The sequence below is a fragment of the Pseudorca crassidens genome, chromosome 3, assembly GCF_039906515.1.
Source record: "Pseudorca crassidens isolate mPseCra1 chromosome 3, mPseCra1.hap1, whole genome shotgun sequence".
NCBI lineage: Eukaryota > Metazoa > Chordata > Mammalia > Artiodactyla > Delphinidae > Pseudorca > Pseudorca crassidens.
Genome location: NC_090298.1, coordinates 30,615,947 through 30,640,355, shown reverse-complemented (window position 1 = coordinate 30,640,355; position 24,409 = coordinate 30,615,947). Strand labels below are relative to the sequence as shown.

General features: G+C 35.9%; 1 protein-coding gene and 1 long non-coding RNA gene across 3 annotated transcripts in view; one reads left to right on the top strand and one right to left on the bottom strand.

The window, feature by feature from the left end:
- The window catches only part of NIPBL (NIPBL cohesin loading factor), a 192,509-nt gene extending 181,941 nt beyond the window's left edge, over positions 1 to 10,568 (bottom strand). The window contains exon 1 of one of the 2 annotated variants that reach the window (XM_067730541.1): positions 10,217 to 10,568. The gene's annotated coding sequence lies outside the window, so the exon portion shown is untranslated. The remainder of the gene's footprint in view (positions 1 to 10,216) is intronic. The other variant, XM_067730540.1, reaches the window with a different exon arrangement.
- Positions 10,569 to 10,570: 2 nt separating this feature from the next.
- Positions 10,571 to 19,415, top strand: LOC137221213 (uncharacterized). The gene is made up of 2 exons (XR_010941927.1): positions 10,571 to 11,718; positions 16,836 to 19,415. It is a non-coding gene; the product is annotated as an uncharacterized lncRNA (long non-coding RNA).
- The last annotated feature ends 4,994 nt before the right edge of the window (positions 19,416 to 24,409 follow it).

Sequence of the window (24,409 nt, the reverse complement as noted above, 5' to 3'; positions counted from 1 at the left end):
ACATGTAATACAGCGACAGTATATGTGACTCTTGCCATTAAAAATGTTTGCATGCCTAGCAACTGAACAGTATCATATCCCCACTGCATTTGCTTCTTTAGTTTTGTTACCTGCAATAAAAATGAAAATGTTATACAAGTAAACTTGCTTCCACAGTACAGGAAAGTCAATTAAAAGCCTTCCTTTGCTCCTACATTCTCATTTTCTTCTCAATTCAGACTCTGCCCCTGAACACATAAACATGCAGCATTTAAATGAACGTACACATCCATGAAATGTAGTGCTCTAAAAGTAAGGTATGGAAAGAAGACTGAGTTCAAACTGTTCTACTTGATACACTGGGTTCTAACGTAAGAAGTTCTGGATTTTAGATATGGAAATGGGTACAGAAAACATTGACATTTAAGCTATAAAACATGAAAGGTACTGAAAGTTACACCGTAATTTTAAATATCAGAGCCCAAGCATATGAGCAAAAAGTATCCTAACACTAAATACATCTTTCACAATTACCTCTAAATCTTTCCTAAAATGCTATAAATTATTCCATCCAACAAGCTGCACGTACACGCCCACTCTCAGAATCAAACTGTAAAGGAGGGATGGATTCAAGTGATATTCAGGGACGTGCTATGAATGGGTGAACAACTGGGTAAACAACTTGTTTGGAGATACACTAAAGAAGAAGGGTCAAGCATTATCACCAAGTTTCTAGTTTAGGCAACTTGAGTTAATGATGGGAACATTAACCTACTTCACATAGTTCTAAGAATACTTTTCCTTTTTGAGTGGGAGGGGATAAGGTTAGGGAAGAACTGACACATGAGTTCAGACTTCTACACTACTTTTGAATTTATAGTATTTATGGGACATCAGGAGGTGCCTGGTAAGACAGCTGGATCTGTCTCAGAAGAAAATTATATTCTGGAGAGAGATATGTGAGTCATCAGCATGTAAAATAAGTCAAATGAATAGATTAAATCAATAGGAAGAGAGAACAGAATGAAGGTTGAAGAACCACCTTGGGAATACCAATATTTAAGGAGTGCGCAGAGATGGAAGAGCTAGCAAAGAGTCTACAAATGAGACTGATATCCTTGCACCCAAGAGAGAAAGCCGTTTCAAAAAGGGAGGAGGGAGGGGGAACAAAATAGGTGGTCAAACAAAATAACTCTTTTTCATCATTATCTGCCCCAACTTTCAGGAAATAGCACTACTTCTCTAACTTTAAGGATTAGAGGAGAAGCGATGACTGTTCTTCACTATAACCTATGCTCTATTTTTAGTATAAACAGCAGTTTTATACTAAAGTGTAAACTCAATTTCTGGATGAGTTATCACTGCACCATTGTTCCAGTTTCTATGTGCTGTATGTTCAAAATACACGATGCTACCTATTTTAATTATGATGAAAAAGAGGGCAATGTCTATTTTACCTACTTGGTAGAGCAGCTAACCTAACAGAATTGACTAGTATAAATGCATGCCACTCAACAGTAATGTAAATTACAAGATTTTTGGAGTTGAGGGGTAAACATGGGCAAGTAAAATTATGTCCAATAATAAAGCAGCTGCAAAATCTGAGACAAATATCTAAAACTATTCAAAGTATTTTTTGACAGGGTAGTACCAAAGTTAAAGAGTATATCAAATTCAATTTCAAAATTCAGATACCAACAAACTACTAATACAGGCAACAACATGGATGGATCTCAAAAGCCTTATGCTAAGTGAAAGAAACCAGACCCAGAAGCCTATATAAGTATGATTCCATTTACGTGACATTCTAGAAAATACACAACTACAGGGACAGAAATTAGATCTGGCTGCCAGGGGCTAGACTAGGGGTAGGAAACTGATTACAAAAGGATATAAGGGAACTTTGGGGGGTGATGGAAATATTATATGTCTTGATTAAGGCAGCAGTTGCAAGATAATGTTTGTCAAAACTCATCAAACTGTACAACGGCAATAGTGAATTTTATAGTGTAAATTATACCTCAATAAGTCTTACTTAAAAAAAATTCAGTCACCATATCACTATTATATGTAAACAGCATTTTTAATGTGCTGTAATGTATTTCTAATTATCTAAATTGTTATTATATATAATACTTAAATTAGCAAAGAAAACAAAAACTACAATAAACCAATCTTAAGCTTAAAACAAAGTATTTAGATACTTTCCCTCTTACAATAAATCCCAGTATCTTACTCTCAATTCTACTGCCCAAGGGAGCAAAACAAAAGCTCCTTCCTATGCTTTACAATCTTAACAGCTAAAAAAATAACTGTTTTAAGTTTTTCTTTGATTCTTTTAATACATAAGTTATGTGATGTATGTACTGATTGGGATATATGTAAATACTATCATATAGTTTAATTCTAATTAATCAGTTCAACAAAAATGTAGTGAATACCTATAGCACAGGACAAGCACTGCGATGGTGTTACAGACATAAACATGAAAATGTCTCCTTGCTCTCATAGAGCTGGTGGTTTAGTATGTCTGAAAAACATAGGAACAAATTATTTTATCAAGAGGTATAAGCAATAAACTGACAAATGCTATGAAATTAAATGGCCAGGGAAACTTAAACAAAAAAGGCCATGCCTTCTCTTTCTCCTTAAAAAAAAATTTCTGGTCCTTGAGCTGACGTTTTGAGAAGTAACACACCTCCAGAACAAAGTAAGAATGCTACCCTAGTATATATTTTCACAGTTAGTGTCAATGCTTTTTCACCAGCAATATTTTGAACTTATGAAAATCTCAGAATCTGAGGCCTTTTAAACTGCTCTAGGTTTCATTAACATTAAAAATATCACCTATATTCACCAAGCTGTGTAAAAATTTGCTTAGGGGGGGAGATAAAGATTGCACACTGACAGAGAGAGAAAGAGATACATAAGAAAAGGGAAACAGAATATTAGTAGAGTTAAATAAAAAGCATACTGCATATATGCCTTTCAGGATAACCTGGAGTAGGTTACAGCATGAATACTGGATTCTTAATTCTTTTCTCAAAGGGAAAAAAATGATAGCAGTAGCTTTTAGGCCATTACATTTCAACTTTCAACCTTAAGAGTTTTCTGAGACATAGGCAGAACCCTGGGAAAAAGATTATGTTATGTGCAACAATTTTTTAAGAACAGTACTTTTCTTTAATGGGAGTTAGGGCCAATATATACCCATGTAAAATTTCAATTTGGTCATTACCAAAGAAAAACTAAATTATGTATAGCCTATACTCAGATCATCAATTTCTTTACGTAGAAACTGGCAATCCTATCAGACAAAGAGAACTAAAAGCAGATTTTAAAATCCTGAAAGGGTTAAAATAGATAAGCAACAAGGATATACAGGATAGCACAGGGAATTATACCCATTATCTTATAATAACCTATAATGGAATATAATCTGCAAAAATACTGAATCAATATGGTGTACACCTAAAACTAATACAATATTGTAAATCAACTATACTTCAATTAAAAAAAAAACCAAATAAAATAAAACATAGCAAATATAGGAAAAAACCAAGCAAAACAACAAATAAAATAAAATCCCAAACGGGTTGCCAAGTAGCAGTGTTGAGAAAACTGAGTGTTGAAAAAACTCCTATTTCCTTACTAGGACTAATTTCAAGGACTTGTTTGTTTGTAAATAAAGAAATTAAATATACCATCATAAATATTAATATTTTTACAGTAAACTATAGTTTGAATTTTAATAATTCATTAGTGTTTCAAGCACTGTTAGTTTTTAACGTATCTAGAATCAATGACTATTTTTAAAAAACAGTACTTATGAAGTACACATGCATTTTATTGGCACAAGACTAAAGAATTGAGAGTATAAGTGACCCAAATGTGTTCATTCTAACGAAAAGGAATCCAGTATTTCAAAATTATGTCACAGCTTCTGAATTTCTCAGGAGAGGTAAAAGTATACAAAATTATTTAAATAAATAAATTAATCAATGTTGCTAATTCCATGTTTTTCCATCCTGTTAAAGTTTTTCCTTTCTGCCAAAAGGCAAATACATACAAAAGAAAATTTTTAAGAGTTTTGCTATATCATGTTAAATGTTACACAAACGTAAGATGGCAAAAAAATTTACCTACATTATGTTAAAAATTTAGTGTATTCTTGAGAATATTTTTTAATGCTTAATGTTTTTATAAAAAATAATTCAAGAATCACAATATTATGAAAATAAAGTGGCTTTTCCACACTTTCAAAAAATACAGCATGCATTATATTTAACATCAATATTCTATTTAAATGCACATCTGTACATAGGAACATTTTGTATAGTGTAAAGTTAACAAGGTGTATTTTAAAAGACTGTAATCAGATAATGTATCAGCTATAACTGACCAAAAAACTTTAGAATTCCTCTTTTTAAGCCATAGGATAGCTTTATAAGCCACACAAGAAAAACAAGTCTCACTACTTTATAATCAAGCCTACTCTTTTTATCAAAAAAAAAAAACAAACAAAAGTATTATAAATCTTGAAGAGACAGAGTGGCAGAATGGAAAGAATAGAAGTTTTAGAATTAGACATATTTGAGTTGGGATCCTATCTCTAACACCTGCTAGAATTGCCACCTTGGACAGGTTATTAAACATGATGAGCTTCAACTTCCTTGTCTGTAAAACAAGAACATTATCACTAACCTCATTGGATAGTTGGGAGGTAATCACGATAAACAGTGTAGTGGTTAAGGGTGGTGGGTGAAGCATCAACTCCAGAGTCCTTTCTCCACTTTCTTCCACTTGTTAGCTGTATGACCTTAGTCACTTAATCATTCTATATCTCAGTTTTCTCAAATATCTTAGAGTAATAAATATAACCAAACTCATACTATACCTTGAAGAATTGAGAAAATCCATATAAAGCTCCTGGCACAGTTTTTGGCACATGGGAATCACTCAATAATATTACATATTACAAATGTAAGGCACTCAACACAATGCCTGACACAAAAAAGATCTTAAATCTTAGCTTTCCTAAGTTCTAAATTACTTTTTTACTGTCTCTAAAATTCAAATTCACCCCTGAAGATAAACGTATGCCATTAAGAATGAGAAAAAAATACTAGCTCAAGGTCTATAAAGGTATTCACTAAAAGAATCCCCATAAGAGTGTATGTAATGGCAACAGCTCTGGAATAAGTGCACAACTTCCCAAGCTGAGAACGTCAAAACAATCCACATTCTTTGGCTATATAAATACTGGAATTTTTAAAAAGTACCAGTCATACTAATTTATAGATTCATCTACTACAATACAAATTGGTCATATACATTTCTATGAATAAAATCACTCTAAAGCTCAATTTTCCCTTTCTAAAAAGATGCTCTGACAGTTTCAACTCAATATAAAAAACTTAAAAGAAGTAAAAAATTCAGATTAACAAACTCAAAATTACAATGTAAGACAGTAAAGATGTGCTGACTTCAAAATTATTGAAATTATTATTAATATATATAGCATATATAGTCTAGATTCTATTTTAGTTCTTTGCCTAAAGTACATAATTTCCTTGACTACATGACTTTTAAGTATTGATTCAACTGAGCAACTAAAGGATAATAATTAAGAATTTACTAAAACCAGAAATGTGGAATCCTAAGTCCTTAAGAACAAATATAAATCAGACTGATCATACTAATAAGACAATAGACAGTTTTCTGACATTTTCAGCCTCAGTTTCTTCATCTGTAAATTGTGGATGATAATTGTTTCTATTTCAGGAGCCTGTTAGAAGAATTAAATGAGGTAATATTGGGGGGGCATACACACGTTAACACAATTCCTGGCAAATAATAACCCCTCAAAATCTTACCTAGCTGGCAATGCTGTATCAAGAAATGATCTCTCCTAGTAATATCACTTTGGGAATAGAAAGAAACCTGCCTTAAAACATAATGCAATCTGACAAAACTCAATTCATTAAAACTGACTGCAGACTTGGTGTTTAAAATCGCATTTAAATCAATTAGAAACACTAAAATTCCACTCTAGTAGTTAAAAAACAGAATAAGAATAAAACTTTAAGGAGTCATTATTTACTACACATACAGTTAATTCACTTACACTCCTGAAGAGGGACATATGTAAATAAACTTAATCACCTGAACACCAAATATATACACACAAGGTCAAGATTTCTAATGTAAAAGTACTATTTTCATACCAGGAAAATACAACCAAAAGACAAGTATCATATCTCTCTATGGAGATGAGAAAAGCACCTTGGACTCAGATAATTGAAAAAAATCACAAATGGTATCAGTGTCAGCACTGAGCAATACCTAGCTTCATGACCAAAGCTCACAGGTTTCTTACAGCAACATAATCTAATAAGAAACTACTAAGAGTCAGAGAATACCTAATCTCCCACTGAGTCACTACATGAATCTCTACAAATCATGTGGCCTCTGAGTTTTTCATCAAAAAATGGAAATCACGCTGGTCATTTACCTTGCAGGGAAATGAGAATATTTATGAATGAACTCAGGTCACCCTGAAAAAGGACTGACTTAAAAATACAGAGAATAATTATTGACATCTGCTAAAAATAGAAAAAAACTTTGTTCAAAAAGTATATTTTTAAATGATTTGTAAAAGCTACATAAGACCATACATTACCACCAAAGCCAACTTAGTATGCTCAGGATATTAAAGATGTCAACTAAACACTTAATTACCAGGCTTCTATAAAGTTCCTAGTCAGTAATTTCCTATTCGTTTTATGGCAAATAAATGTGATAAACGGAATTGAAGTTACATTTCTATGAAAAGAATTTTTATTTACCTCAGTCTTCCCAGTCACTTTATATAAAACTGAAATCTTACATTATTTTAAAAATTTCAGAATTACTTACAAATTATGCTTTTCCTAATAAGCAACAGAGTGCGGAAAGTTAAATGAAACTGTGTAAAACACAAACTCTTTAGTTTTTATTTACTCCTTATTATTAATTTTTACACCTTATTTTGGGAGAGTAAAAATAGCATAGAAGAGTATGTCAAAATATAACACAGATGGGTTCAAATGTTTCTATAGCAGTCTGATGATGAATTGGTACCAAAAAATTAAATATGAAATTAGTTTAGGAAGCCTTAGAAAATACATGTTTGAGTTGGGTAGCCTGGCTCCAAATAAAGAAAACTTCATGTTTGAATTGGTACAGCTTTGCTCATAATATTTTTGAAATTTAATAATGATCATTATGCAGAAAACCAAAACTAGGCTTACTACCAAACTGAAAACTTTCACTTTTCATCCCCAAAGAGAATCTGAAATAGTCTTTCTTCGAAGATAACTCTTTTCTTCTTAAAGGTGGACGGTATTAATAATGATCCATAGCACAGGTTCAAAAGGCTTTCGAATAACTTTAGTAAACAAATTTGTTGAATGGCTTTCAAAAGGAAGCATCCAATATACTCATCTCAAAACACTAGAGTAATTATTTACTATTCAACTTTAATTTGATTTACTAGACTTTCATGATATACTTTAAAACTACTTTCTTTTCAAGTAATTATTATAAGTTACTGGTAACTCTGCAGACTCAAAAGAAACAATAAACCATACTGTTGAAATTTCTTCTAAGTATATTATGAAATATTTATCCTATAATATAACCAGCATTATAAGATTTCTGGAACACTTATAGTTGTTTCCTTTCGCTGAATTAAAAAAAAAAAATGGAAATACAAGATTAGCCACTGGTGACTATCCCGACCAATACAGGGGAGGTAGAGCAGACTATTCCTAATCTCTAGGGAAACACAAATTATTCCTTCCAACTAAGTTATCAAAAATGTAAAGTTCAAGTTTAGGTTTTACTCAAGTTTCACAATGTCTCCTTTAAAAATAATCTATTTAATTGGTTTGGACTAAACAAAAAATATTTTCAATGTAATTTAAAGAAATATTTATGGTATCTGAACGAAAGCTATCACACAACCTATATTACTTACAGATTACTAAATATGTAGAATTAGGAAAGTAGGGTCTGATAAGAACTAATTCACTTTAATTCCAAGTCACAATAAAAAATCAGTCACATAAATAGATATCTAATATACTGATTTAAACATCTGTGTAAGAAAGCTCCCTTTAACTATATAAAACGCTAAAGATAAGTTGTTCCTGCTGATGAAAACTAAGCAAGCAGAACTCCTCTTTCCATTACCTTTAGTAGAAGTATGTTCATCCCTTGACATAGGTCTCAGTATTTTAAGTTGTAAAGACAATCGCAGGTTCATATAAGGGCCTTTTAAACATTTACATTGAAGCCCTTACCCCGCCTCCCACCCCCAAATCCTCCGCTTAAGAAGTGAACTGTTCCTACCTTCTGTATTCTCCCCCCCCTTCCCCAGCCCCCATTAGCGTGCCCCCCACCCAGTGTAGGCCTGAGGCCCTGTAGCAAACAGTGTCTAACAGGAGCAGGCAGCACAAAGACAGGAATGGGAGATTAGTGGGAGGGAGGGAGGCCGGGATTGGGGCTCAGCAGGAGCTTCAGGCTTTTTAAAATTCAAACTGCTCCCTGACCAATACAAATCACGGACACGCTACTGACTACTACACGGATTTATAGCATTAAAAACATGCCTCGTACGTGACAGCTATATTAACTTCACTCTTTTTAACATTTATCCATACGTTTGCAGGAAATGTGGAACAATTTATTTTAAGCAGAGGGCCAAACTCAAGAACAACCTTCAGAAAAGTTACTTCTACAATGACAATAATAATTCAATGAGACACAAAAAATTCGAACCAATGTTAACACCCACTAATAAAACAAGGGACTTTTTTGATCAGTGTTGCTTCATTTTAAGCAATGAAAGGTTTCCTTCAGTGACTATGAGACAAAGTATCAAAACAGTCTAACCCAGGTACATTTATTTTTCTGTGCAACTTGTATGGCTGAGGACTTTTAAACTGGTTTTTCCTTTATGCCAACCTACATTACCAACGCCTCCATAAGCAAGACCTAAACACTTAACTTATTTGTGAACTAGAATTTAAGATAGAACTGACCTTTTTCTCCAGCATTTACAGATACATTTGACCTATTAAAATGACACCTCTCTCATTACACAGTCAAACATCATGGGCACAAACAGCCAATGACAATCCTGGGACCTCAAGAAGATCTGCCCTGACATGAAAGGATGGCACCTTCTACATTTTTTTTTAACCTCCCAGGGATTTTAAGCATAACTTAATTTCCATCCTTCTAAAGAAAATTGGTTGTACCTGTATCTCAGCACAATTCTCAGAATATTTAAAAAATCTTTTTTAAGCTTCTACACGTTTAGATCAGGAAGTACCTAAGTGTGTTATGTATAATCGTTTAAAACTGTCCTTATACAACGCACACAAATATAAAGTGGCAGGGTAAACCTGTCAAGTACTTTATACTTGTCTTTGAATAAAAAGTCCATGTGCAACACACTGTCAAACAGCAACATAAAAGCTCTTTGCGTGGGTGGGGGTCATATGCAGTTGTCTACCACACTACGGGTTCCTATATGAAATATTCATGTGGACGACTTAATTCTTTTTAAAAAGAAAATGAGTCTTTATTAACTTTCCAACGTCCAAACAAGTTTTACACAGGAAAAGAATTACCACTGGATCCGTGTCTGAGTATTTACATTTGTCTCACTAACTGAAACTACTTCCTCCCTTCATGGGGTCACAGGGGGAAGAAGGGGGGTTGTTTGTTTCACTGGGACGTTCCCCACTCCCGGACCAGGAAAGTTGTAAATATGGGGACGGTCAAGGCACATTTGCTGTTAGTTGTATTGTTTCCGCCTCCTCACTAGCTACGGCTCTTCTCCCGGGCAAGGCCTGTCACCGACCAGCAGTAGCTCCGCTCAGCCCGAAGCTCTCCTAATCCCCGAGCTCAAGTAGATTCCGCTGGCCCGCGGCCTGCACTCTCCGCCGGGCCTACGCCTCCCCGGCCGCCCGGCAGGAGCCCAGTCCCCGCCACCGGAGCCGGCCGGGAGAGGGTACCAAACCACCGCCACCCAGGGCGGCTGCCACCAGAGAGGAGCGAACTCTAGACTCGCCCGTGGAGGAGACCTGGGGCCGCTAAGGAAACGGCGGGGAGGGGAGCGAGGAGGAGAGACGCTGAGGACCTGGCGCCGCCGCCGCCGCCGCCGAAATAAAGAGCAGGAATTTACCTGGGCGAATCGGCGTCTGAATCCAAGGGGAGGCCGAGGCCGCTGTGGCGAGAGACTATAATCCGGGCCGGGAGGGGGGGTGGCTACGGCTCCTCTTCCGTCTCCTCAGTGCGGGGAACATGTAGAGCCGGGGGGAGACCAGCCGAGAAGACAAATCGCTGCTTCTTCTTCCTCCTCCTCCTCCTTCTCCCACATAGAAACACTCACAAACACCCGACCGGGGGCCCGAGCTACCGGGGGGGCATCGCCGCCGGCCCGGGAACCAATCCTCCAGTCGGCGGGGGCGTCCCTCCCTGCGGCTTGGTGGTGTCGGGTGAGTCGGTACCGACGGAGGGAGGGGGGGGAGGGCGGGGGGGGAAGGAGCCCTGTGTGTGTGTCTCTCTCGTTTCGTCTCTCCCTCTCAGAACAAAATGCCGACCGGAAGTGCAGCTGCAGGAATGACTCCCTCCGCCGGCGCCAAACACTAACAACCACCCCCTCTTCCCCACTCCACTTCCGCCACCGCCGCGCCGCCGCCGCCACTTCGGTTCGCGTCTTCGGCTGCGCTACACCGCACTGCCCGCTCCGCTCCGCTCCGCACCGCACCCGGGGCCGGGCGGCGGCCGGCAGCAAGGCGGCGGCGGCTCTCCTCTGCGCCTTTCTCCTCAGGGCGGCTGTGGATGTTGCCTTTTAGTGTCGATCCTGCGGAGCGGCGTTTTCGCTGCGGCACGGGCGGGCCGGGTCTTCCCGGTCTTTATTTTCCTGGAGGCCGACCGGAGCGGGGCCCGAGTTCGGTGGTGGTAGCGTGCGTGGGGGGCGCTCAGGCCCGGACCGTCTCGCAGCCCGCGCACGCCGCCCCAACTGTTCGTCTTTAGCTCTCGGGAGCCGAGCTCGGGGCGGCCACGTAGAGGACGCCCGCGATCCGACGGCGACCGAGCATTTTTTAAATGGTGTCCCTGCAGCCGGGTGGATGGATGTATCGTATTGTACACCTTTCTCTCCTTTTGAGAGGCCAGACTTTACGCCAGTCTCTGCATTATTTCTGAGGAGTGAGAACGCAACGCGTGGAGGAGACGAAGATTCTCAGCTGGATTGAAATGGAACCATGTTTGTGATGCATATATTTCTGGAAATATGTGGTCTTTTCTGGTCTTGCATTTTGTTGCCTGTGGTTTTGGCTCTTGCCTAGCAGTCGGGAGAAGGGCCTATAGGCGACGCTGTTCGAGCGAGGAGCCAGTCCGCGCCCCCCTCTAGTTGTGGGTGGAGCCGAGCACGCGGGGAGAGCCGGCGGAGTGCGGGCCGCGGGGGGGCCTGGGGCCAGACGATTTCAGACTTCGTTTTCCTTTACGTTCGAAACAGTGAGGTACTGGCCAAGGCTGGAGTACAAATGTGATTGTGTGTACAGTTCCAAGCCTCCTGTAGTCTCTGACTGAAACACGTGAAATAACTTTACCGTACAGGTCACTATTAAGTTTACTTCTGTACATTAAAAGGGGGCTATTCTTCAGGTAAAAAGTGCATAGGTAAGCTAATTTTACTCAAACGGGACGAAATCTGTGTTATATTTTCATGAGTTTACTTAAATGGTATGTTAATTATATATGCATATGTACCGGTACGCTTAAATAGGAAAATTTTCCCCACAGGTTATTCCTTTTGCCTCACATCACTCGAAGGACTAAATCAGATCTTGTCACTCCTTGACTCTAGACCCTGCCATTGTTTAGCTGGGAGTAAAAGCCAAAGCCTTGACCGCGGCCTAAAGGCGGTGCGCGCGGTGGGGCCGGGGGAGGCTTCCTCGGCCGCCTTGCAGGCAGGACGTCTGTCCTGGCTTTTCCTTCGGCCAGGCTCTTTCCCCAAGGACCACAGAGTTTGCTGCCTCACCTTCAGGATTTTGCGCAACTGTGTCCTCGGGGCTCCGTGGCCACTCTTTAAACTGCTAGTTCCCGGTACCTTTTCCCCATTTTATCCTTCAGGCGTTCTACATATCTTACATGTTTATCTCGTTATCTGTTTTAACCAATAGAATAACGTAAGCTCTAGGAGGGCGAGGTTTTTTTTTTTTTCTCCACTGTTGTTTTGTGGAGAAAATAATTCCTGACACACAGCAGATGCTTAATATTTGGTTAATGAATGAATGACGATTGTAAGGGCCCTGACCCCACCCACACAATACACCAGTTTCTGAACTCTGTCCCTTACATATGTATATACTTACACACTACAGAGAACTTTATGAAAGATTTATGGGGGAAAAAAAAAACCTAGGGAAAAAAATGCAAGTTTATTACAAAGTTCTAGGAAACGGTACTACTTGTAGATATTGAAAGTCGTCCACAACAACACCAGAAGCCCACAAACTGTGATAATTATTTGTTTTGGGGTTTCTGTAAATGGGCTTGCTAGAGGACAGTGCATTATTGGATTATATAATCGTATGCATATTGGGGCAGTTAGCTTTGCTCTCTTCCTGAATGACAACCTGCGTTCTCCATCCAGTCTGTCCTCTTTCTTGCAAAATCGTTTAATCATTTAATCACTAAATTAAAGTCTGAAAATTTGGTTGGTTTAGCACAAACCCAGCACTACTGTAAAAGTTCATTCAGCAAGTATCTATCGGGCACAAAATGTGTGCCCAGCACAAAGATTCAAAAGGTGCTGTGTTTCTGAGGCTTAAAGGACCACATATGGCTACTTTGGTTACTACTCAATTATGCTGTCAAGCAAAGCCAACGCTAGTGAGATTTATTTTTACAGTTTCCTTCTGAAGAAAAGGTTCAGTGAATGCTGAGGTCAGGCTTAGTGTGGATATTTTAATCCACCTCTTAGTTTGCTGTTCATTTACATTTACTTACTTTATGATAAGCACCAGGTATACCAATAAATTAATTGATAAATGATTTTTGAAAACTGAAACAAATTGAGAATTTTTATTTTCTAGTGGTTGGATAAACAGGGCTTTTAAATTAAAATACAAATGCCAGGAAACTAACAACTATGCTATAAGCCTTTGGCAGTGATATTACAAATAATCATATTTCATGTATGGAATTTTTGGACAAGAAAAGGTATTTTATAACCATTAATACAATTAATTAGACACTGATTAGTAAATCCGCTTGTTCATTATAAGTGTACCTTTTAATCTTAAAGAATAGCTTTAATATATAGATGGTTTAGAATATGTTTTTTGTTCATTTTCAAAATACTAATATTTCAGTTTGCTTAGAGAAGCACCATTATCTTCTTATATACTTCCTTAAATGTTACTGGTAAGCTGATAATTTTGCATGTCCAGGTAACGAAATTCTTGGCATTATTGTAGCATTTAATTTAAAATTTTAGATATTTTTTAGTTTCTTCTCTCATTTATTAAGGACTTAACTAGGTGCTATAATTAGCTTTACAATAGGCACCTCCTAAACATTAGTGAATTAAAAATAGACAGGGTCCCTGCCTTTAAGTGTTTTAACTTGTATATAGTTTATACCAATTTTTTTCCAAATCATAGAATTAATGAAATTGTTTCAGTGCATATCAGGATATTTCTGCATTAAATCAAGTGTTTTGCTTGCCTAAATTTAAGTATCCAAGTTGAGATCTTGTGTAGACTATTAATATAATCTTAGTGTTTTCTCTATTTCATTGTTTCTTGGTGTTTGTTTTTTGGGGGTCTTTTTGCTTAATAATTATTTTCCTCACCACCATCTATTTATTTTGCTCTTACATTTTAAAACCTTTATGTCCAAAATCAGTTGATTTATGGTGGGCTTATGTTTCATTGTTAGATCATTGATGTATCAATTCTTAGTTTGTAGGGTAGCCCAGTAAACCTTTAATCTGACCTAATATTGCCTCCTTGCTTTAAGAACTGGGTTGCACTACTCATTTTATTTGCCAAGGAGATTCCTGGATATTCCTGTATGTATTCTTGATCAATAAATGGCAAAAGATTTAATAAAATATTTTAAAATGGATTTTAAGTATTAACTACTGAATGTCATCAACAGGAATTGGTACAATTGGCAAATTATGAATTATTTTTATTGAAAATATTTTTCTTTAAGATAAATACAATTTGCCATAAAATGATAGGAATAAAAAATTTTAGAAAATAATTTTCTTCTCATTTTTTCTACCAGTTTTATCATTTGTTAGTGATAAAATTAACTTACAGGAACAGATTTTGAAAAAATAGACATGTATATACGTTTCATAGATTATTTCAAACTACCAAAATTATTTCACATATCGGATAATTAAAGTTACTTTTAGGAATGTTTTTATCTTAAACTTTGACAAAGAATTATAGATGTTGATTTGAGGGTGAGCTACAAAAATATCAAATAGTCTGTAAATGTTTCTATTTCAAGTTCTCAAAGTAAATACCTTTATCAAATTTGTGATAGTGTTTATGAAGGTTATTCAGCATATCTTATCGATTTTTGTTAAGATGATAGAAATGAATTGTTTTTCCCCTGAATGACTTAGTTCATGTTGGCCTTGGAGAACAGGCTTTGTCTTTTCATGAATCCTTCTCGCCTCTAATTAAGGATTTTCTCTAAATTCATAGATTTTATTATTCATGCTATCCATTTATAATCCTGTGACTTTCCTATATTGTTTTTTATATTTTTGTGTAGCTATGCCTTATGTTCCTGGATCAAAGTGACTAGTTCTGTGTTATACTACATTGCAAGTTTCACTGTGCATTGCATTACTGTAGGGCCCTCAAAAAGTGCACTTCTGAAATATAAGTTCAATATAAAATTATTTAGGGTCATTAAATCATCATGAAAGCCTCATCTTAATGGAACCTATGCATATGCTGAATGTGAACCAGAGAATTAAACTCTACACGCATTTTAATACTAAACTAATCTGGAACAACACTGTTTAAAAAAAGATTTTATCAATGAAGGAAAAATACAAAATCCATTAAAAACTTAACATCTAAAATAGGTATGAAGGGAGTGCTTATGATGCACATTTCAAAGCACCTCCTCTAGACCAGTGTTTTAAAACTGGGTCATGTACCATTATGGGTCATGAAATAAATTCAGTGGGTTGAGACTAGCGTTTTTTATTTGAAATAGAGGAAAGAATAGAAAATCTAAGAGTATATCACACATGGTAAAGTCTGTATTTATAAACATTCATTCCATTTATGTGTGTGCATGTGCTGGGTTACCTTGTAAAATATATTTTTTATTCTGGGTATAGGCCAGAAAAAGTAGCGTTTTATCTACCGTTCAGATTTTCCTTTACTTCCCCCCTTAGAAAATGAAAAAGAAAAATGCTAGAAAGTTCTGATTGCCTATGAAATAGTGAGGAATTTTAGAGGAGGCACTAGGATATTTTAGAGAAGTTTGATATTGGTTACAGAAAGGTGATCTTAAGGTAAGAGGTAGGTAATAAACTATGTATCAATGGAAACATCAAATTTGGTTGAAGTTGTGAGAAGGAATTATTTTCCTAGTGGAGCTAAATTTGGTGTGTTTAGGTCCATAACTATTTTCTTACTGATTTGTTGTAGCGCATTTTCTAATCTCAGATGCCCAATACAGCAGAATAATAAATAAAACGCAAAAAATGTTTTTCTGCTTCTTCCTACCTTCCCTTCAATCTCAAAACAGATATTAACTAGTCATAGGAGTGCAAAGCAAACTGCTACCTTCACAAAGTGATTATCATACGAACAAGTTATTCCCTGAAAATGAAACTCCTGAAAAATAACAAACTTTCAATAAGGTTTTTCTCTCTGGCCAAAGTAAATAATAATTTCTTAACTTTAAGTAAATAGTTAACTTTCATTTGCCATCTAGCTCATCTGTGTATTTAAATAAATGTACTTAAAACTGTGTGCAGAATTTAAAAGGGAAATTTTAAAATGAGAGAATTGTGTATAGAATTAAAAGGGAGGCAATATAGTGTGATCAGTGGGATGAAAACTACCTACCAAACAGAAAATGAGAATTATGTTATACTGAAATGTTTTAATAAAATTTAGACATTTTGAAAAAGTTAAACATTTCATTACCATTTCACCTTATTTCAGTATAGATTTCAGTATTGTAATGTTGGTGAGCGTTAATGAAAGGTTTTTTTTCAGACATATGATACCAGCTCCCTTTTGATTATAGATGTTTAAGGCCTAGTTTGATTAAAACCTCAGCTAAACACAAAATTTTCTAGAGAACTGACATGAGAATCTCAAACTCAATTATTGAACCAAAGCTTATTCACCCCAAATACTTCACCAATACAAATATGTACCCTATTGAACTAAGAAAGGAATTATATTACTAACCAGCAGAGGGAGCCAAGTCAGTCCTGAAAGATAGGAGTGTAAAGAAAGACCACATGACTTCCTGTTGTGAGTTTGTTGTGGCAGCTGTTCAGTTTAGTCTACCAAAAAGCCAAGTAGAAGGCTAAGAAGGCTACCAATGTATCAGATGTGGATAGGGGGACAATTCTGTCAAAATTACGTTGCAGGAAGCGATCTGAAAGGAAACACTTACGCTTAAGTTAAGGGCAGCCTTGCGAAGAATGTGTAGCATAAAAGAGAATTCTTTAAAAACATGTTAAAAACTAAACGAGTAAAATACGCAAACTAACATTGGTTTTCTTTCTGCTATAGGTGGTGAAACTTAGGTGGATCAGAACAAAGCAAAGTTTATTAACCATTAAGCAGAAGCAATTCAAGTAGAAATATAAAAGTGGAAATGTCTTGGTATTATAACCTAAGATGGAAAACCAAAGAAAATAGTACCTAGGGCCATGATGAATTACTCACTAGATGTAACAGTAAACCATTTCTTAATAATTCCATTTTTATTGAAAGCTGAAATTAGTCTCTAATAGGCACATTATAAAATGATCAAGTTGGCAGAAATAGATTGATCTTACATTAAAATTGTATGTACTTTGATAATCTAAAAAACAAAGGATAAATTTTAATAAAGAATGATTACAGTGAATTAATATGAGGTGATTTTTCACTTTAAAAATAAAAAATAGAATTGTTTCCATTACCCTTTATAAACAAAACAAAAAGTAATACCTTGATTTGTGACATGTTTGGAGGAATATAGTAGCTAAATGACAGTTGTACTGTCAGCTTATTTAATATATTCTAAGTACCTCAAAATCTCCGATAGAATGATTATTCGAAGTAAAATTGTAAGAGCTGGGTGTTAGCTAACTGTATTAAAATTAAAAAATTTAAAGGCTCAAACAATTTTAGTTTAATAAACTAAATAATGGTAGTCTAGCCGCTTACTCATTGTAAGGTTTGTGGAAACATACTGTCCAAAGCATAGAAGGACAATGGATTCAGGGAGATTTTAGCTATAGGTATATTTACTTATGTGTTTGTTCATTCTAAAAATATACTTCTTGAACACATACTATCTCCACAGGACATGGAGCATGTATTCATTCTTACATCTTGTTGAAAGATTTAATTTCATTAATATTATGTGAATAGTCATAGAAATTCAATATGCAGCCCATTGAATCCAAGGAGGTGGCACTTAGAAGCAAATCATTTAATATTGAGTACTAGAAGGTAGACTGTAAACCTCTGTAAGTTAGTTCTTTTATAATACTACATTATACTGACATTATATATTGTCATCTGGTGTCAAATCAGTTAATCACAGCAATAATATCCAATAAGTAAAATTCATCTAATAGCAGCTGTAGAGATATTTTAGTGCCAAAAAAGAATTCAACCAGTATTACTACGAATTATGTGCTTCTTTTACACATAAGTTGCTATAAATATGGACTATTAGAATTGCATAAACTGACTTCCCTGGTGGAGCAGTGGTTAAGAATCCAACTGCCAATGCAGGGGATACGGGTTCTATCCCTGGTCTGGGAAGATCACACATGCTGCGGAGCAACTAAGCCCGTGAGCCACAACTAGTGAAGCCCGTGCTCCACAACAAGAGAAGCCACTGCAATGAGAAGCCTGAGCACTGCAATGAAGAGTAGCCCCCACTCGCCACAACTAGAGAAAGCCTGCGCGCAGCAATGAAGACCCAACACAGCCAAAAATAAATTAATTAATTAATTTTTAAAAAGTGCATAAACAGCCTGACCTTTTAATTATATTTTAAATTTTGTTAGTGTTTTCACCCATGGAAAATGCTATACTGATCTTTTAAAAATTTCATTAATAAAGTGGCAATAGCTTTGCCATGAACCATTTTTTTATTGATAAGCATGATAATGGGTTAATTCATCAAAATTCAATAGAAACTATTAACTTTGTCACCAAAGTCAACATTTCAGAGTCTAAAATACATAGTATGTTTTTCTGCTTTATCTAGTTTTTATTTAACATCTAAAGCTCTGTAAAGATAAAACCAGAGGAAGGAAAGAAAATAGCTCATACCTTATCTTATTCCAGAATAGGGAATGGTGACAGATTAAGAAAAGCACCCAAACAGTGACTTCCAGTGAACAAAATGAGGTCTGAGTAAAGAATTTTGCTTTCCCTAAAAAAAATTAAATACAACATTTTAGTCAGGAATTTATACCCACACATGAATACTGTTTTTAACGCTGCACTTGAGACATTTGAAATATTTTATTTTCTCTTTGAAAAAACAACACCAAAATCCAAATTGCTTTAGTAGTCATGTCTCTAGTTTATCATCTTCTTTTGGTCTTACACTGTTGAATTCTGCATCTCTTCTAAAGCACCTCTCTGGTGTAGCCTTCTCGCTATTGCCTTCTTCCTAATTCAGTCATCAACATTCATTAGCTTTCTCCAATATATTCAGCTGATCTCTCAAGATCATATCCAGACAAACTATGTAACTTTTGCTTTATGTAAGGAGAAATAGCTTATTATGAATTTAGAAGAGCTATAGTAGTACTTGACAATACTTTATATATGCAAATGTATTTTTAATTTGAAGAACTTACTGCACATCTTGTAGGCGTTATGTAAAAAATTTTAATGTCTATTTTGTTTTAGTTTAGAATTAATAATGATTTAATGTTTAATCTTGTATTTACATTAAATATTTTGGGCTTTAATTCTCCCTATAATATTCCTGTAAAAACATCATGGTTGTGAAATCTCGGTTTAAGAAATGCTCATCGGAAAACTGGTTTGAAATTATTCTGATTACAATGTAACTATTATATTCAGTATGGCAAGAGTTAAGTGTGACCTCTGAATAAATGTGTTTTTAATTCTGAGTATCAGAAGACAAGGTTTTCTTAAAGAAATTTTGAATTTGTATATCCAAAGTTAAGAGAGAAGTGTTTTTTACTTACATTTACAACATTTTTACTGTAGAGCCTTCATTTGACAAGCATGTACCCAGCACCTATCTACTGGAAACAGTAAATCCAAATGAATAGCCTTGTCTCTTTCTTCATACAAGTCACAGCCAAGAGGAAGACTAGATCAAATACCCTTAAAACAGTGAAATAAATGACTATGAGTTGTATCAAAAGTGCTATGAAAGTACTAAAGATACCTGGAGGTTTTGAGAAAAGCTTCACAGGAGAGGTAAAATTTGAACATTAGTAGAGGAGAAGTAATTTTCCAGGCAAAGAAAGACGGGAAGAAAGGAAATCAACCATTCTAAAGAGGGAGAGGAACATATAAAAAGGTATAAAATTGGGAGATTGGGATTGACACATACACACTACTATATATAAAATAGATAAATAAGGACCTACTGTATAGCACAGGGAACTCTACTCAATACTCTGTAATGACCTATATGGGACAAGAATCTTAAAAAGAGTTGATATATGTATATGTATAACTGATTCACTTTGCTGTACAGCAGAAAGTAACGCAACATTGTAAATTAACTATACTCCAATAAAAATTTTTTAAAAAATAAAAAGGTATAGATGCATAAGAAAGTTCCTTGTATTTCATAATCTGAAAATTGGTTTGGTTAGAATGCAGGTTAGGTAAGGAGTCTGGGATCTGCTTACTCCAGTATAAAGTGTTTGGATTTTATCCCACACTCAACAGGTAAACATTAAAAAATTTTACACCCAAGATTATATGATAAAATTTGCATTTCAGAATCACTCTGCAAATTAACGTTAAAAAGTACCTATTGCATTAGAAAAAAAATAAAAGTATGAACCTGCAAGTTTCATACTATTTAGAAATATATTCTGAGTATTCATACTCTTTGTACTCATGCTCTTTGACACAGAACTTTCTCACTTGGACTCTTGATGTGGCTTTTTAAATTTCAATTAAAGCAGAAAGAAGCTTAGGAAACTGAATGAAGGAAAGATGCTATGTGAGGGAGCCTGGAGAAACGTGAATAAGAGAGCTAATGTAATTGTTCAAGTGAGACAATGAAGGCTGGGTTATGGGAGCATGGCTAGACAGATGGAGGTAGATTTGGAAGATAAACTAGAATTGAGGACTCCTTGAACCAATGAATTGTAAAGTAAGATAAAGTGAGGAAGGGAGGACTCAAGGATCACTGACAATTCAGATTTAGTTCTTTAAAAGGGCTCTGGTGTCAATAAATGAGATAATACATACAAGAGAAAGTGCAGGCTGAGAGCAGAGAGGAGTAAGAATAAATTTGGGTTAAATTAAATCCGAGTTGCCTATTAGACTCCCAGTAAGAAATATCCAATAGGCAGCTGAAAATATGTGTGGATATTTGGGAGCTAGGGATAAAGACGTGAGAGTCATCTTCATATAGATGATAGTTGAAGCCACAGAGTTGAACCCAGGGAGAGTTTATAAAATGAGAAAGAGCCAAAGAATTATAAGGACTACGAAGGAAAAAGCAAGCTACCAAAGTCTGCTATGGTTTAATAATCCACCACTTTCCCCTAAAATATTTGAAAAGAACCCTTTTTATTTATAACACATTTAGTTAAATATTATAACAGATGCTTGGCTCTAAAATCAATAACCTATAAAATATTACCTAATCTTGGAAGTATTCAATTACTGTCTCTTTCTCTTACATTTTACTTGGAAATGGGAGAGTAAGAGAACAGAGGTTGCTTTCTTAAAAGAGAATAATAGAAAAGGTTAATGACATTTTATTTCTAAGAAGCAAATTCTTCTTAACATTATATAATATTTACAACCCAGATCTAGAAAGTTTAGCAACAGCGTCCAAACTTTCCAAGTAGTTTCTGCTATACTAGCCCCAAGTTGCCACTCCAGTCCAATCTGCAAGCCTATCTACCTGACTATTCTTGCTGTTTTCACTTAGATCATTCCTTCTTAACCCCTGTTTCTCTTACGACTAACCCTCTCATAATATCTATCTAGTCATCATCGGTTTCCACTGTCTCCATACATTTTGATTCTTCTAGTCAAGGGTAATATCACAGTCTTCGTTGTTCCTGCCACCTAATTTAGTAAGACAGAAAACTAGCATAACAGGGTTGAAATGAAGATTATGCAAACATAGCATAGTCTAGAGATATCCATTTTTTCAGTAGTGAAACACAACAATCAGAAATCCATAAGGCTTCCCTGGTGGCACAGTTGTTAAGAATCCGCCTACCAATGCAGGGGCCACAGGTTTGAGCCCCGGTCCGGGAAGATCCCACATGCTGCGGAGCACCTAAGTCCGTGTGCCACAACTACTGAGCCTGCACTCTAGAGCCCATGAGCCACAACTACTGAGCCTGCACTCTAGAGCCCATGAGCCACAACTACTGAGCCCGGCTCCACAACTACTGAAGCCTGTGCGCCTAGAGCCTGTGCTCCGCAATAAGAGAAGCCACCGCAATGAGAAGCAAGTGCACCACAACGAAGAGTGGCCCCCGCTTGCCGCAACTAGAGAAAACCCGCGCACAGCAACGAAGACCCAACGCAGCCAAAAATAAATAATGATAAATAAAATATTTTTTTAATCTTAAAAAAGAAGAAATCCATATATCTCTGGGCCACATACATTTTAAATCATAACAATAATGGAATTATAATCTATTAACTTTTCAAAAGTATTTAGCTTTATAGTGTCCAAATAGTTTACTCAGCTTTCTTCATATAATAGTCCAATTATGGGCCAATTACTAGTCTTCAATCAATTTTTAAAAGTAAGTGAGAATATTACTATACATCAGATCAAACTGTGCTCTCAAGAACAAAGGGCTGTTCAAGAAATTGTACTGGGACACTGAGATAGCCACATGCAAAAGAATGGAGTTGGACCCTTACTTCATACCGTATGCAAAAGTTAACTCAAAATGCATCAGCGACCTAAATGTAAGAGCAAAACGTATAAAACTCTTAGAAGAAAACACAGAGGGCAACCTTTATGACCTTGGATTTGGCAAAGGATTCTTAGATATGAGAAAAAAGCACAAGCAACCCCTCCCCCCAAAAAAAGATAACTTGGATTTCAAAATTAAAAACTCTTGTGCTTCAAAAGACACAATCAAGAAAGAAGATGGGGAAAAAAACCCCATAGAATGGGAAAAAGTACTTGCAAATCATATATCTGATAATGGATCTGTATCTAGAATATATAAAGAACCCTTACAACTCAATAATAAAATAACGAATAACTTGCTTTTAAAATGGGTAAAAGATCTGAGTAGATATTTCTCCAAAGAAGAAAAACAAATGGCCACTTAGCACATAAAAAGATGCTCAACATCATTAGTCACCAGAGAAATGCAAATCAAAACCACAATGAGATACTACTTCAAACCCACTAGGATTGCTAGAATAAAAAAGTCAGATAATCGGACTTCCCTGGTGGTCCAGTGGTTAAGACTACACCTTCCTTCCAATGCAGGGGTTGCAGGTTCGATCCCTGGTCGGGGAGATAAAATCCCACTTGCCTTATGGCCAAAAAAACCAAAACATAAAACAGAAGCAATATTGTAACAAATTCAATAAAGACTTTAAAAATGGTCCACATCAAAAAAAAAATCTTAAAAAAAAAAGTCAGATAACAAGCATTGGCAAAGATGTGGAAATACTGGAATGCTTATACACTGCTGGTGGGAAGGTAAAATAGTGCCGCTGCTTTGGGAAACAGTCTGGCAATTCCTGAAATGATTAGGCCTCTAGTTACCATATAACCTAGCAATTCTACTCTTAGCTATACCCAGGAGAAATGAAAACATATGTCCGCCCAGAAATTTGCACACAAATGTTTATAGTAGCATTATTCAGAATCACCAAATGGTGGAAACAACCTAAATGTCCACCAACTGGCAAAGGTGTAAACAAGATGTACTATATCCATACAATGGTGTATTACAGGGAAATCTATAGGGGCATAAAGTAAATTAGTAGTTGCATAAGAGCTGTGGGTGTCAGGAATGAGTGAATGGGAAGGGTGATAGTTAAAGGGCATAGGGTTTCTTTCTAGTGGAGAAGAAAATATTCTAAAATTAACTGTGGAAATGATTGAACATATCTGTGAATATACTAAAAACCATTTAATTGAACACTTCAAGTGCGTGAATTTTATGGCATATGAATTCTATCTCAATAAAGATGCTAAAAATTATAAAAAAAAACAAGGACTCTATACAGAGAGGACACATCTCAGTTTTCACTCCAGGTTTATATTACTGAAAGGGGCCCTCAGATTTGATTTCCATGGTTTCAGGAAAGGGAATATAATACACATTAACAGAGGTGGAAGACTCGTATATTGCAAGAATTTGGCCACAGAGCCAGAAATTTCATAAGAGTTACTTACGATGTATATATTCATCCTCAATATCCTAGAGATTCTAAGGGTTCTTCGTGGACATAGTTTGCTTTCAGCGTAATCAGTACTTCTTTAAGTACAGCGATGTTACAAGGCAGAGACTTAAAACATTCAAATACATCACTCTAAAGTCAGCTGCAGAAACAACGCATAATTCATGCTAATGAAAATTTGTGAATTTCTTTAGAAATCTTGATTTTATTTCTACTAAATAGCTCAGCAGTTCTACAAATTTTGTGATTCCATTTAGCACAAGGCAGTTCTGATATGGGACATGAATGCACACTCCAAGTAACATCTACCCACTCCCCATGTTCTGGTTTGAATATTAATAAGTATAGTTCTTTCACCAACTCATCAGTTCTTTTATTTTTTTCTCTGCAGTCTCAAGTTCAGTATATTCAGTTACCCTGCTTGCAATACCAAACAAAATATAATCATGTTAGCTATTTGGGCTCTATTATGCCCTGAATGTTTGTGTCCTTCACCAAAATGCGTATGTTGTAGC